General features: G+C 37.8%; 1 protein-coding gene across 5 annotated transcripts in view; it reads right to left on the reverse strand.

Moving 5' to 3' along the window:
- Cdk14 (cyclin dependent kinase 14) overlaps nt 1-7,894 on the reverse strand; it is a 617,491-nt gene that overhangs the window by 104,519 nt on the left and 505,078 nt on the right. The window lies entirely within an intron of this gene.

Raw genomic sequence — 7,894 nt, forward strand, 5'->3', positions numbered from 1 at the left:
TGTGATCCTCATTGTCTTTTCCCAGGATATTGTCTAAAATTTTTTGGAGTGCTGGTTTGGTATTCATGAAGTTTCTGAGGTGCTCTTTATCATGAAAGTATCTTATTTCTCCATCAATTTTGAAAGATAGTTTTGCAGGGTTCATCAATCTGGGATGGAGGCTGTTTTCCTTTAGGGCTTGAAATACATCATTCCAAGCTCTTCTTGCCTTGAGGGTTTACATTGAGAAGTCAGTCTGCTGTGATTCTGATGGGCTTTCCTTTGTATGTGATTTGTGTCTTTTCTCTCACTGCTTGTAGAATTTTGTTCTTCTGTTGGGTTTCTGTAATCCTAACTGTTATATGCCTATGTGTACATTTTTTTTTGATCAAGGCTAGCTGTAGTCCTATATGCCTCACTTATCTGTATGTCAAGTTCTTTTCCCCTGCTTGGGAGGTTTTCTGCCATCACTTCTGTGAACAATTTTTTTATGTCCTCTGCACTCTCTCCTGTTTCTTCATTGACTCCAATCAGTCTGATCTTATTCTTCTTTGCATTGTCTAGCAGCTGCTGGATTGATTTCTTGTGTTCCCTTACAATTTTAAAGCAATTTTTCTTTTCCTGGTCACTAATTGCAATCTTATCTTCTATATGTGAAATTCTATCCTCACATTGGTTCATTTGGCTGTGCAGACTTTCGATGGAGTTTTTAATCCCCTGGAAATCTGTTTGCATCTGTTTTATGGATTCCATTTGTTTCCTATGTTGGGATTCCTTCATGTTCCTCAGATCCTCTATTTTTTTTATCTGTGTCCTCTCTAGATTTATTAATCATGTCTTGCACTATGAGCACAATCTTTGCTGTTATCTGAGTAATTATTTCTGATTTCATTTTTCCCAGATCCTCTTTGGTTGCCAGTTTCAGAGAGTCCAAGTGGTTGAGTATCAGATTGTTCCATCTTGTTTCCTTTGGGGTTGCTGTAGGTGATCTGGAAGTCTGTTTTTGAGGCTTGTTTACAAGTCTTCTCATTTCCACGGGGAGTGGGGGGTGCTTCTGGCGTCCACATGCCTCACCTTCTCTGCCCTAGGAGCATGGAATGGCGGCAGGGGAGCCTCCTTCTGGGTGCTGGGACTGGCTCACCTCCTCTGCCATAGGAGCATGGAATGATGGCAGGGGAGCCTCCTTCCAGGGGCTAGGACTGGCTCACCTTCTCTGCCCTAGGAGCATGGAATGGTGGTGGGGGAGCCTCCTTCCAGTTGCTGGTGTATCTTGATCTTTATGGATGGACATCGACATTGGGCCATTTGATATGGCAGGGTGAGGAGGACTATCAGAGACATTTAGAAAAGGGAGCTGTTTAGAGGGATGGAGTGTTACAGATCTTTCCCAAGGAACATTCAAGCCCTAAGAGTGGAGACTTGTTCTTAAGTGTCTGAAATCAAGACTTCCCATGTTTTAAGAGGATTCTCAATAATGCCTCAGCGGACCTTCTGGCAAATTGGGAGACACTCTTATGAATGGTGAAGTCCTCCTCCTCTAAATTTTAGTGCTCTGTTTAGGTCACAGAGTGGTGATCCACCTCAGACTGATGGGTCTGTGCCCATCCATACAGTGAGGGCATACTCAGTGAATAGAGAAGCCAGGCAGCTCTGTGTGCCAAGAGACTCATGTTCAGTCCACATTCATTTTCTTTGAAAAGAGGCAGAAAAAAGATATTGTTTTTTACTTATAGAAACTCTTTGGAAAAAACCTGAGAAATTTTAAAATTATAAATCAAGATGACAAGAGATAAACAATTCTTACTGAACTAAGAGTGTGGAAAGAATCATATGAGTAATTTTCAAAAAATGCTTTTAAATAATGGAAAGTTGAAAATAATGGGAAGCTACTATTTAAGTCATAGGAATTTTCTGCATTTTCAAGTCTTTATCTATGACACACACACACACGTGTGTGTGTGTGCACTTCACTTGAACTTTTAATAAAAGGAAGGAAAGCCAACACGAGTACTGAAACAGTGTTGGACCATGAATACTGAACAGGATATTCTCTTCTTCTTTGGAAAAGTTATTTAACCCAGAAATGAAGAAGACAGAACAGATGGTCTTTTACTGTTATTCTAGCTGTAAGTATGTATTTTCCAATTCAAGAAAACTGGATTATGAACTACAGGCAGGAAAGGTTAGCACAGCTGTACTGGTCTGCCAGGGCTGAGCTACATAATTTTCCCTCTTGTCACCAATGAAAGATCAAACAATGCCTTTCATTTCTCTCCATTGAATCTTATAACTCACTTTGTTTCAAATGCTCACTTTAAATTTCTCAGCCTTCCTGAAAACAGGTAAAGAGTAAAAGCAAATTTGGAGTCCTTTGTCAGACTAAAGAAGATGGCCAACATTGAGAAGAGAGATCGGAAAGTGGAAGGCAAAAATGTTGGTGCAAAAGACGGTTACTGACTCAGACAAGAGAAAAAGGGCTGCTTCCCTCAAGGCATGGTTCCTGGTCATATGAGGGTGACAATATTCGCTGAATGAATGTTTGTCCTGGGTCCAAGGATCATGAATGCAAGTTAAAACTTTAGAAGTGTCATCTTACCTCAGAAACAAGAATTTAATCCATCATTTTTGAGCAAAAACATCTTATGTTCAAGTCTTTGTATTTAAAGAAAAAATATACACCACTGGGAGGATGTCATTTTTTTTGTTCTTTTGAAGTGGGAAAGAAATTGGTCCTTGCCTTCTTGAAATTACTTCATAAAACAGGCATGTATGTTTTTGTTTTACACTGCGCTTCCAAGAGTCCCTCTAAAACTGATGATAGATCTGCTTGTAGAACAACTAAGACAAGTTACATTTTGTTCCCAAGGATTGACTTCTAAAAATCTCTATAAAAATCTTCACTGGAATTTATTAATGCTTAAGCTCATCAAAGCTGAACATAAAGAGGAGGTATAGTAGGTTTAACTTACTAGGATATACAAAGGAGATACTAATTTTTATATAAAAGCTTAAAAGGAAATACAACACAACAAAAAGTACTAGAACATTTTTCACTTGCAGTCTGTATGGAGATGGACTATAATTACACACACCATGGGCCTACATCTGAAGCATGGTAGCATGCTGTGTTTCACAGAACAACCTGGAGTGATGTGGCGGGTCTCCAGCTTTAGGACTGATTCATGGTAAACTTTCCAGAGTGCAAGGTCAAAGGTTCTGGATCTTTTCATTTGGCAGTGTGCAATGTTGACTCTGTGGCAAAGAGGCCAGCATGGGCACTGGCCGCTGGATTAACACCCTCATTTCTTGAAAATGATTTGAGAAGCAGTTTACTCAGCAATAAAGACCAGTGTCTGTTTTCCTGAACAGAAATGAACAAAGTCAGTTGTGGCATTTTTCCTTGTCCACACATCAAAAGCAAAATGCTCATTTAACTTCCTTCTTATCAAAACTTTTGTCTTAGAGGACTGTGGTCATAAAATGCCTTTGATTTTTCAAGAAGTCATTTACTTTTAGAAAATAAGTTTAAATTTACTCATTTTTCAAAGAGGAGTCATTCATTGGTGAATCAGAACATAATGGAATCCCTAATATTGGAATAAACTTGTGGGAAAAAACAAAGACTAATGTAAGGAAAGGCTTAGGCCTGCACAGCGAACATTGCCACCCTTGGGGCTGAGCTGTCCAAGGAAATGAGAAGCAGGACTCCTAGTTATATTAATCATGAAGACACAGAATTGCTGAACACTGAGATGTCTTTCGTCAGTGCACTCCTTGTACAAAACAATGATATTCCTCTCCTCAAGATGAAGAGATAACATTTTCTTATTAGTCTCCGTAATCAGGTTGTGTTGTTTATGGAAATCACTCAATTCTCATTCAGTTATTCCAGTGAAACTGTTTAATGACACAACCTCCCTGGCAGACACTCATACCCATACTTGGTAGCTCTCTTGATTGCCAGTGGTACATAATGACAATAGTATTCATAAGCAGCTCTACAGTTTATGAAATGTTTTCACGTGTATTATGTTATTTGATCCAGATGATCAAAGGGTCATATTTAGAAAGTGGAGAGTATCCAGACTTCTGATCCTCATATCTTAGCATCTATTACATACTGTGCCAAAGATTTACTGTGAAAATGTGTACATTGCAAGTTAGATGTTACTTAGTTGGTAAAGGGGTTATTGGGTTACTCTTAAAGGTTTCCCTAAGGACAACTATTTTTCTGTATTTTCCTCCTTTTATTCAGAACTCTACTACCGTAGAGACTACCCTTTCTATATTCTTAGCACATCTGTTGTCCTACATTAAATAAAGACCACAGGGAGAATTGTCTTAACATGGACAAGATAAACAATGCCCAAAGCCAATGAAACAAATCCACACTGCTAGGCCTCTCCCGCAGATCTAATTCTCCTCAGTATACAGTCACCCACACAGTCAACTCTACCTGATGGAAAAGTACAGAAACTGCTGAAGAGCCTTCAGCAGGATCCCCATGAATCAAGGTTTTGAAAACGCTGGTGCTGAATTTTAAGGCTATTCTAAACTGCCTGAAAGTGGGCCAAAAAAGGGCAAATACTAAATTCTTGGTCTGGATCTCAAAATTTAGCTTGTTAATATTTACCCTACACTTCTCAGCCTTTGTTTTATTTATTACTACCCTTTTTTTTGAAAAAGAGGTGTCTTCCAATGTTTAAGTTTATTCTGAAGTCAAACAAAGGGCAATTTGGCTTTTCAAAAGTGGTTAACTTTATGACATAATTATACTAGTTTTTTCCATATACTAATGTGAAGCTGTTTTCACATTTATATTTCATAAATCTATTGATATAGGTATTATAAAATATTCATGGATAAAACCTAATTATAAGTGAACTTCTTATTATAGCCTTGTTTTGGTTATTCTTTTTTTATTTTTTTGGTACCGGGGATCGAACTCAGGTCCTTGCGCTTGCGAGGCAGGTGGCAGAACCACTGAGCTAAATCCCCGGCCCTGGTTATTCTTTTGAACAAGAGCCCTTGTGTACTTTATTTTCACTTAACTACCACAACAGTAGATCATGTTTCCAGTCTACCTACTTATAGGAAAGACTCCGTCAACCACTTCACTACTTTATTATTACAGGAACTCCTTCCTAATTCTCCATTTCCCAGTGGCAGTGACTTTTTTGAGTTGCAGAATTTCATTTTTTATTACTATATATAAAAAACACCATACCTCATATGTATTTAACCTATAATTCTACATGTCTAAATAGAGTAACTTTTAAAATATACACTATTTGTCAGAGCTTACTGAACATCAGTATTTTTTCCTATATCAGTACAAATCTGTTAGACAATATGCCTGTATCTGAGTTGTTTTAGAAAAGATTCCTAGATTTAGTGGACCAGGGATTACAAATGATTCTACAAGTTTGTTAAGTTTGTTAAATATTTAAGAGTATAGTTAACAGCAGAAGAGGCATAGTTACTTTTCAATCCTCTGATTAAGGGACAAGACAGAAAAAGATGGATAAATTTTATGTCAGTCAAAGAAAATAATAACACGTGTAGTGTATTAACTCTGTAATCAGAAAGATAAGGCTTAAAGATAGAATACTTAAAAAATTCTCATAAATCAGTATAGAATATCATTAAAACCTAAAGATGTGCATTCAACAGAATTGATCTCCAATTTCACATTTGTTTTATTCACACTAATATACAGTTGTAAGCAGGAGACCTTCATAGCTACATGACCCTGCCCTGTGTGGAATTCTATTGTTACCTGAAGGACATCAGGCTCTCTGACTTCTGCGTACAGATCAGGATGAGATTAATAGCCTTCCCCTACTTCACAGGACTGCTGTGAAGATTGACCTTTTCTAACCATAACTTGCTAAATCGATTATAGACATCTTATTATTTCACCTCTTTCATGAGTTTTAAAATGTTTTAAGGAACTTGGGAGCAAAGGAAACTGTCAATGAAGGTTAAACCTCTATGACGCTCTTGATATTTATACTATTTAGAGAATATAGATTATCCAATTTTCCTGAATTCAAAGTGGTTGATTAAAGTACTGTTTCATCTGAAACAGATAATTCTCATTTTTGATAATAAATGAAAGAATGGGAAGTTCAAATCCAAATCTCAATTTATGAAAAAAAATCAACCCATATTAAACTTTAGAAATACTTTTTGTTTCATACAGATCAGTGATAAATATTATAAATACTTGGTGCAAATTACATGGACAGTGTGAAAAAACATTTTCACCATACAAGCCTGGGAAGAAAAGTTTAACTTATTGGTGTATCTGTGTTATGATAATTAATAGAAATGGTGGCTTTATACAGTTCATTCTTCTGCAACCCTACAGAAGTTACAAACCTCCTCATCAGAGAAGATTTCTGGAAAGCTGATATCTGCTTCACTAGGATGGAACAATGAGGGCTTTGACTATAAACAGTGTTAAAAATAGCTCCCAAAAGGCATCACTTTATGTGATTGATGCTATTTCACCAAAAGAGAAGAAAATGTGTATCTTTAATCCTGAACAAAATCTCTTCAAAGTTTATGTTTTCAATAAACCTTTCACTGAGAACTGAAAATATAACTCAGTAATGCAATAAAATGCCCTAACAAATATATCAGATTTTTCACTTAATGCTTTTTACAGGCTTAAACCAAATGGAGTAAAAGCAAATCACCTTTTACAGTCTGACTCCTACAGGAAGAATGCCTTGCTGTTCTGCTTTTTAAGGAAGGCATGGTGAATTTATATCAACTTTGGTGAATCTTGGGGCAGGATAAAAGGAAGAAAAATAGCAACGCAGTTAACATTTCACAGAACTCTTCAAGTATTTATTTTCTTACAGACTGGACATGATCCAATATAATAAGAAATATGCAAAAAGGAAACTTTTAATTTTCTCAGTTTTATTTCTTATCGGTACACATTTGAGTACATAATGGGGGGAGTTGCTACGTGTACATAAGAAACTTTTTATTTTTAAAGCAAAAAATATAAAGGTTAGCATCCTATGCTGATACAATGGAGATGTTTCTCCATCCTTTAAAAACAGTTGTATTGTAGATTAAAGATATTAAATGGACTTCTTGGAAGATGCTGGAATGGTGAACAGCAGAGAAAGAGCCTCCCTGAGGTTTGGTGTCCAGACTTTGGAATATAGCAACACGAGGAAGAGAAGGAGGGAAGTGGGTCCTGGATCTGAAGTGAGAAATGAAGCCCACAGGGAGAGCCAAAAGAGAGACTTCAATGAAAAAGAAGGAGATAGCAAGCAGTGCTCTCCCCCTGAGCCCTGACTCCCTGGATGGCAGGGGTAGCTTGAACCTGCAGATGCACGACAACTACTGGTGACCCCAGAGGCCTAAAAGGAGAAACATGCCAGTGGAATGGAGCAGTGTATGCAGCAGACTGCACTGCCCGGTGAGTTATTTGGGTTCAGATGCCCCTCAGGAGAGGGCAATTGGCCTGTAGCTATCTTGGAGATGGGGACATCTGAGATTGGAACTCAGAGCAACTATGAACTCCATCTATTGGCTCCAGTGTCAGAGAGGGGCTCCTGAGTTAACTTGGATGGAGGTCAAGGAGACAAGTTCTACCTGGAAGGGAACCAGGTTCCAGTCTGCAGGAAGCACAGAATGTCTGGAACAAATCAGGTCTCATGTCACAACAAGAAACCAGCCTGAATTGTAGTGGAAGTAGAGGGGCAGGCTTGCTAGGATTATCGACTACCCCACTGTAAATCTACAGCTGGCTTGCTGGAATTAATCAACAAGGATTTGGACTCTAACTGCCTACCTTGTCTACCAGTGACAGCACAGACATGGCTTAAAGTGGAATTTTTTTCTTCTTATTTTCTACTTTTCACTTTTTTTTGTTTTCGTTTTTTTTTTC

The sequence above is a fragment of the Heterocephalus glaber genome, unplaced genomic scaffold (genome assembly GCF_053883595.1).
Source record: "Heterocephalus glaber isolate CG9 unplaced genomic scaffold, H.glaber_assembly_v1.0 deba00000546, whole genome shotgun sequence".
Lineage (NCBI taxonomy): Eukaryota > Metazoa > Chordata > Mammalia > Rodentia > Bathyergidae > Heterocephalus > Heterocephalus glaber.